This window comes from Phascolarctos cinereus, unplaced genomic scaffold (assembly GCF_003287225.1).
Source record: "Phascolarctos cinereus isolate Bilbo 61053 unplaced genomic scaffold, phaCin_HiC Scaffold_7;HRSCAF=346, whole genome shotgun sequence".
NCBI lineage: Eukaryota > Metazoa > Chordata > Mammalia > Diprotodontia > Phascolarctidae > Phascolarctos > Phascolarctos cinereus.
Window position 1 is genome coordinate 155,806,811 of NW_027556180.1, and position 8,698 is coordinate 155,815,508.

At 35.6% G+C, this 8,698-nt stretch overlaps 1 long non-coding RNA gene across 1 annotated transcript; it reads left to right on the forward strand.

The window, feature by feature from the left end:
- The first annotated feature begins 1,791 nt into the window (after window positions 1-1,791).
- Window positions 1,792-7,250, forward strand: LOC110204111 (uncharacterized). The gene is made up of 2 exons (XR_002323207.2): window positions 1,792-2,068; window positions 6,151-7,250. It is a non-coding gene; the product is annotated as an uncharacterized LOC110204111 (long non-coding RNA).
- The last annotated feature ends 1,448 nt before the right edge of the window (window positions 7,251-8,698 follow it).

An 8,698-nucleotide genomic window follows, 5' to 3' on the forward strand; every position in this document is an offset into this window, starting at 1 on the left:
TAATATATGGTGTTCTCAATTTACTCCTATTTTTCAAGGCTTTGATTTTTCTGTATATTTAGGTAATTGTCTAGAGCAGAGTTCCCAAACTTATTTGACCTGCTGCCACCTTTAAAAAAAATTGCTCAGCACCCCCTGGAAATCTACTTTCTTTAACCCTTTAATTTTTTAAAAATTGGCATCATTTCAAAAAAAATAAGATTTTTTTTAAAAAGTGACCCATTTTAAATTTAATTATTTAGTGTAAATTTGTGGGTTTTTTCCTGCATTGAAAATTTGATGACATGATATTGGTCATGTAGCCATATAGCATTGTATTGTAAACAAGTCATTGCACGTACATATTCCTGCTGATGTATGCTGGACTTTCCTGCAATGTGCAACATGCTCACCTGCCAACACTTGCTTATTAAGACCTGTTGGTGGACTTGACCACTGACCAGTTATAGCTTTCATTTTGTGTGTTTATTTGGAAAATAATGCAATCAATATGACTTTTAACTCTGTTACACAAGAAATGAAACATGCATGAATTTTTTTTCAAAATTTTCTTCTCTTCTTTCCTTATGCTTCCATTGCCCCCTTCTTTTTGTTTCATGCCCTCCCAATCTCCTCTGCATTTCCACCTGAGCCTGCTACTGGCCCCTCCCCCTCCATCATTCCAGCAGTCACCAGGGGGTCTTGTAGTTGTTATTCAGTTGCTCAGTTATGTCTGACTCTTTGTGACTCTGTGGACCATAGCATGCTAATGCTGAGCATGGGGTTTTCTTGGCAGAGATACTGGAGTGGTTTGCCATTTCCTTCTCCAGTGGATTAAGGCAAACAGAGGTTAAATGTCTTGTCCAGGGTCACAGAGTCAGTAAATGTCTGTAGCCAGATCTGAATTCAGGTCTTCTTGACTCCAGGTCCAGCACTCTATCCACTGAGCCACCTAACTACCTCTGCTTGGCTCATAGAAGGTCCAACCACAATTCTGGGGAACCAATGATGGGGCATATCACTTACCTCTTGAAAGAGACCTACCTACAAGAGGTAGAGAGAGAAAATAAATAGTCATTAATTGGAAAAAAAATAGATGCTTATTGAATTGAATGAATTTGAACTCGTGAAACTTCTCATTATCAGAATGGTACAGAAGTAAGAGCACTAGATTAGAGTTAGAGGGCATAGATTGGAGACTCTCTTTATCCTATGTGATCATGGGCAAGTCACTTAATCTCTCCAGGCTTTGGTGTCTTCATATGGAAGAGGGGTGTTGGTGTTGGACTAGATTAGCAATGACAAACTCAAATATACATAGAAGACACTCATCTGTATGCACAAATCCTTACAGATCACATTTGACCTGTTGAGGGCTTGCACTGATGGGTTTGAGGATATAGCTCATGTCGGGATGTTCCTGTTGCTCTCCATTATCTAAGAGCCATCTAGGTCAGAACGTAGGCTCTCCGACCTCTTCCAGGTGCTGTCTGTCCCTTGAGAGGATGAAGGATTTTTCAATGAACCTTGAAAGATAATCGGAAAGTTAGGAGATGACTCCGGGGGGATACGCCCCCGAGTTACTGTTACCATGAGAAAAATTAATTGTTGATACTTGGTTTTTTCCACTCTTGATTCTGTTCCCACGAATGGGGTATAAAACCCCTAACTCTTAGATCAACAAATGGACCTTGTTTATAACTTGCTACCCCCTGGTCTGCATTTCTCTCTCTCTCTCTCTCTCTCTCTCTCTCTCTCTCTCTCTCTCTCCTCTCTCTCTCTCTCTCTCTCTCTCTCTCTCTCTCACTCTTTTCAGCCTCACCGGAGATTAAACTTCGTAGTGGACTCAGAAGTCTGCTACAGGTGGCGCCCAATGTGGGGCAATCGGGAGCCTGAAAGAGTGGTTTCCCCCGGTGAGGAGCCCTTGACCAAGGTGGGCTGCCTGGCCAGCAGCTCTGATAAGGAGCGCTCCACCCGTCTGAAACAAGACGGGAAACGGGGTCTCCCGCTGTTTGAAATAAGACAGCAAAAGGATCTCAGGACGGGAAAAGAGGCGATTCCCGCCCTTTGAAAAAAGACGGCAAACAAGGTAAGGGCAGTAGATTCTTTCTAAGTAGTTTTATTCACCAGGTTAAGCGGAATTAGAAAAATAGATTAGTGTGTATGTTTTGAAAATACGCAGTAAAAATGGGACAACCTTCATCAACAGAGCAGAAAGGCAAAGAATATTATTTACAAGTATTACAATCATTAGCAATAGACAGGGGATTATTCATCACTTTTGGACAGCTGGTTGACTCCCCCTCCACACTCTCCATGCCCTGAGCTGTAAAGAAGGCTCAAGTGGCAGGATGAGAAGTCCCTATAAAACTACAGATTGCTTTGCCTCTTATAAACATCAAAACCTTAAGAAAGCTTTTGCCTGGTTTTTGAATACCATGAAAAGAAAAGATAAAATAAAATAAAAAACAGTATTATTGTATTTTGTGTAGGGGATTTCTGACAAGTTTCTCACTTTTAGATTCTCCCTGTCATTTTGTTTTATGTTTGTCTCTGTCTGTGTGAATGATGGTCTGTGATTAATGTTTATAATTTTGTTTGATCCTTTTCTGTCAGGCAGCCAAGGGCTGGCAACTGGATTCTGAAATGCTGCTAGTGACTTTCTCCCTTTCCCTCTCCCTAATACCAGCCGCATTTCCTGGCAGCCAGTGGCTGGGGGAGAGAATGGAGAAAAAATACTTCATTATTTAGGTTATATGTTTGATAAAAAGCAAGTTGAGAAAGATCCACGAAGCGTCAGGTCAGAATTAGAAAGATGGTAGATATGTGCAGTTTTAAAGGGACTTGAATCATAGTCCATCAGAGGGATAATTAGGTAGAAGGAAGACAAGAAAGTTCAAGCATGTCGGGATGAGAGGAGTATGTGTTGAAAGCTTAAGGAAGGTATAATTTATTTGCACAGTGTGAACAGAGGGTTTAAGAGCAAAAGATTTGGAAACTTTTAGAGAATTGATAGGAAGAAATTCTTTCTTTTTGCATTCTAAAGCTCTGGCCCAAAGCTTTGAATGTACAAAGATAAGTTATTGAAAAATATTCTCTTCCTTTCTCTCGCATCCCAACGTTGGCCAAGTTGGGGTGCGGAAGAAAGAGAATGAGAAATAGAACAGGTTAAGTATTGGAACACAATCAAAAGATGATTTAATTTATTCAAATTAGTAATATGTTCGTTTCAAATTTTAAAAATATAATATTGCTTCAAATTGGTAAATTTTGTGTGTTATGTCAAGCAATTTTTAATAATTTGGATGTTATTAAAATGTGAACTAAAAGAGAGTGGAAAAGCTGTGTAAAGCCAGCTAGCGTATTTTATCAAGTCCAGTAAATCTTGTTTTATAATATTCTGTAACTGTCAATTAGAAAATCAGGTATTCCCATCTTTTCCTATGATTAACAAACAACTTGAGCTAAAACAATTAAATATCATTTATGAAAATTACCAAATTGTTAATAAGTTATTTGAAGTCACTGTTTTAAAGTTAAAACTTAGACTTCTTAATTACTTATGTGAGTGAAAAGGAGGGGCACAAGGCAATTCCCTTTACTTTGTAAGTTTGCCAAGGCTCTTAGCAATCAGCTCTCTGAGCAAGGTCCTCTGCTCTGAGAGAAGAATTTGTTTATGTTATTGAGTTCCTAAACAATTCATTTAGCTTACTGAGAAATTGCAACTTTATATAAATAATTTCTAATAATTGGCTTTTTCACCAAGACAAGTTTCAATTTGGCATAGAAAGGATGTTAAGTAAAATTTCTTATATATGTGAGTCCTAGTAAATCTTTACTGCTTATTGTACTTCTATGAAAATAAAATTAACTGTATCTGTCTTTAAGCCATAATTAGTGAAACTTACTATTGGAGGTAAAAGACTCTTAGGAGTATAATTAATTTTATTTTAAGTTTGAATTTGGGTATAGTTATCTCCATCAAATCAGTATTTGAAGTTTTCTTATTATGTTCTTTTAAGAAAGAATGTTTCCCACCAGGGGCCAAAATTTTATTCCTAAAAACTATTATACCTGTTAGGCAAAAATATTCCCAGGCAAAAATGATTTATTATATGGGTGATAAACTTTACAGTTATCCTACTACTACCAAACTCTCCTTATTAAGGCCCAAGTTTTAACAAGCCTTTCAGTCTCATTGATTTCTAATTACTCCTTAAAAGGTATAAAAGAAATCACCCTTTGCTTACTTTAAACTTTAGACATTTTGGTTCACAGTCTACAATTAGACCACCAAAATACTACAAATTAGTCAAGATTCCTTAATAACTTCTAATAATTTTCAAATATTTTTTAAAAAATATTAATTAGCTTTAACCTACCTAATAGATCACTACTAATCAATTATTTTAAGATGAATTTAAACTAGTAGAATAAACATAGTTGAAACTCAATTAATTCCCCTTAATTTGTGGGGCATAATATTTCACATTTAATGAGAACTGTTATTTTCTCCCCCCCCCCACTGTTTGTGCTTTTCCTATGCATAAAACTGACAAAAATACAAAAGAAATCTAATAAATCTGTTGGGGTTCCTTAAAATTCACCTGTTTTTATTATTGAAAAGAAGTCAGGAAAATTGACAATGCTTTATGACTTCCTGGCCTTTGATAGTTATTGATTTAAAAGATTGCTTTTTTACTATTCCATTACAAAAAGCTAAAAATGATATGTTATATGGTGACGTATTTTGTAGGTGTTCCATTTAAAGTGAACTCACACATTTATTATTGCAGCTTTAATTAGCTTTACAATACTCTGGGCTTATTATAGCCCTGGAAAAAGTTTAAGACAAATCTTCACTCTCCTACCTAGGTCATATTGTCACCAAAACAACAGTGAAACCACAAAAAGTACATTTACCTCTTAATTCTTTAAGAGCATTTAATTTTAATGATTTTCAAAAACTTCTAGAGCACATTAATTGGCTCTGACCACCACTCCAAATTACTACAGAACACTTGTGGAATTTCTTTTTTATATTAAGAGAAGATCCTTATTTAAAGTCCCCTAGCATATGAACTCTTAAAGCAAAATATGAGCTTTAATTAGTCAAACAGAAAAATTCCTAAACTCATTTCACCATATTTCTTTTAGAAGTGCCAGGTGCTGTTCTTAGTACTCCAGTGTCCTCCACAATTTTTAATTTACAGAAAAATGTATTTGCAGTTATTCAGCAACCTTATAATAAGAAATAAATAGACACTCTTGTTTCCTCTTTAAAAGATTGCCAAATTGCTGTTATTATTTTTTTCTGGTCATATTGATATTGATAATCACTAACCATCTCTCAAAATATTAACCCTTTTTACTAATTATTCAAGGGTATTTCAAAAAATTGTTAAATTTAACTTCATTCCTTCAACACCCACTGCGTTCACCAATTGGTTATATACAAATATATAACAGGATTTTGCTGAGCTTATCAATATTGTTTCTACTAGCAAATAATCTATTTATGTCTCTCAAAATACGTAGACTGCAAAGTTAAAATATATTACAAATACACAATTATATACCCCTTTATACCAACTTCAAAACTCACTCCATTCATGTTATTACCTTATCTATATTGCCTACATACAAGTACATTTTAATTTGTCCAGACTTTTTACTGAAAAGTAATACCGTTATTGATTCTTAATTACAATTCTACCCAACACTTTTACAAGTTATTAATTGCTAGCACTTGACCTTTTATTAAGTTTTTATTGAGCCTGTTATGGATTATATTCTGCCAATACAACCACCTTAACTATTGAGAAGAAAATATTTGGGGACTGTTTTTAAATAATACTCTTACACATGTTACTAAACATTTCCTTCTATTTCTTCTTTTTATTACATTTCTCTAATCATCAATATTTTATATAATTAAAAACAAAAATATTAATTTTTTTTTTTACAGAAAGGGGGAATCCGGGCTATTGCCCCTTATCAACAACTGGCTATTAATTTTTGATAATTGGTTATATTTTTTACAATTGGCTATTAACTCTCTAAATATTAACAAAGTTGAGTACACCTCAACCTAAAAACATCCAGAGGCCTAGATCCATTACCAAATCCATTACTAATGAGGGGATGAGGGTGTGCTTATATATTTTTCAGAAAACTTTGATAAAGCTGCCTGGATACCAGAGAAAAATGTCAGAGCGTGTATAACAACTCACAGCTCGAATGCAGAGTATGAGAATTCAGGGGAAGCACAGAAGGAGCCAATCTACAGTGATGAGTCGCCTTCCCACATAGAGGTCAAGTGATAGCTCCCTCTCATCGAGTGATAAAAGACTCCCAAACTTGTAGTTTTAGCAATAGTAGCTTTACTTTCTGCTCAAGTGTGTAATGTACAGAATGCTCAGCACTCAGGACTTCTTTTTCCTTTTCCACCCTGGTTGCAACCTATCACAAATATGGACAAATTGGGACTATATATATGCTAATAACACCTGTATATTCGGAAGACAACAAGATCCCTATCTCCAGGACAAAGTCAATGTTATGATTACCCTCGGATCTCTAGCATCCAGGACAAATATATGTTTTTCAAAATTTGGCAACAATATTGAATTATGTCTTTTCTTTGTTACATCATTTGTTAATGGATATGTAAATTTTATTCAATCTAATACTATTTTTGAATTGGAATGTGACTTGTGTCAATTGTACTCTCAACCAATGTATTGATCATAATGACTATGTTGTACTTTTGGTAAAACAATAATCATTTATTCTTTTCCCTACTAATATTTCACATGAATAGTTCCAGAACTCTGGAAAACATGCTCCTAAAATTATTATTTCCTCCTTAAGTCAATCAAAACAATTTATTGGTCTCCTTATTATTGGTTCAATCATTGTTGCTTCTTTTATTGTATCTACTACTGTTTTATCTATTGCACTTCAATTTGAAATGTGATTATCGCTATTCATTTATCTGTGTAACTCCATATGTGTATTCAAACTTTACTAATATAACTATTGAACAAATATTAAATAAGCTCCAAGCTGCATGGCACTCTGACAATATCGCCTGGGACATTAATCAGCTATCCAAAATACAACATGAAATTGCTTGATTCTCATATTGATGGTATTGATCCTAAAGATATTGCAAACAAATTGTTAGATTGGATTGATCAACTTAATCCTTTTAACAATGTATTAAGTTTGCTTATGACATTTTTTACCTTGGCTATGTTTTGTATTAATTTTGTGTTTCCTCCTTCCCTGCTTGTTAAAATACACTCGTCATACTTTAGGTAAGATTTTTTCATCCCTTCATCTCCTCAAGTTTAACAGTCAAAGGGGGGAGATTGTTGAGGGCTTGCACTGATGGGTTTGAGGATATAGGTCATGTCGGGATGTGCCTGTTGCTGTTCATTATCTAAGAGCCGTCTAGGTCAGAACATAGACTCTCCGACTTCTTCCAGGTGCTATCTGTCCCTTCAGAGGATGAAGGATTTTTCAATAAACCTTGAAAGGTAATCGGGAAGTGAGGAGACAACTCCGGGGGGATACTCCCCCCAGATACTGTTACCATGAGAAAAATTAATTGTTGATACTTGGTTTTTTCCACTCCTGATTCTGTTCCCACAATTGGGGTATAAAACCACTAACTCTTAGATCAATTAGATCAATAAATGGGCTTGTTTAGAATTTGCTACCCCCTGGTCCGCATTTCTCCCTCCCTCTCTCTCTCTCTCTCTCTCTCTCTCTCTCTCTCTCTCTCTCTCTCTCTCTCTCTCTCTCTCTCTCTTTCCTTCTTTCTCTTTTTCACTCTCTTCAACCTCACCGGAGATTAAACTTCATAGTGGACTCAGAAGTCTGCTACATTGACCTAGTTTTGAAATATAACATTATCTATGTTTTATCATATTTTTATCTATCTTGTTAAATGTTTTCCAATTACATTTTAATCTTGTTTGGGCCATGCTCAGGAGCAATGTGCTCCGCATATGGCCCTGGGCCATATGCTTGATACCTCTAGCCGAGAATGATCTGTAAGACCCCTGCTACCTTTGCATCTGTGATGCCATGACAGCAGAGTCAATGGACTTGTGAAGGTACCACATGATGTAAATCTACCTACTGAGTGGTCATGTCCATATAACACCTCAGTTCTCAGATTTCAATTCAAGTCCTCTTACTTTGGGTCCAGCTAGGTTGCAGAGTGGTTAGAGTGCTGGTTTTGGTGAAAAATCCTGCTACTTTCCTGTGTAACTTTGGACAAAAGAGTTTGCCTCTTTGGGCCTCACTTTTCTCAGTTTTAAAATGAGAGTGTTAGACTAGATGACCTAAGATTCCTTCTATCTGTAAATCTATGATTCTCTGTCACAATTAGGTTCTTTTTTCAACACACTCAGGAGTATACTTGAGGCAGCTCAAACAGTCCTTGAGAGCTGATTAAATTTTTAGTGTGAGCATTTACACATCAGAAATTGGCAAATGCTATACATCAGGGCTTGATTTATTGTTTTATTGATTACCTGGACTTTAACTAATGGACAAAATGTGGATAATGCAGATTAACCTGAAAAGTATATGACATGTGCAGGTTTTGTTTTTGTTTCAGAGAGCCAGTTGTTAAACATTAACCAGAATGCTTCTGATAAACCAGAACTGAACAAATCTATATACACAATAAAAATTAGTCCCT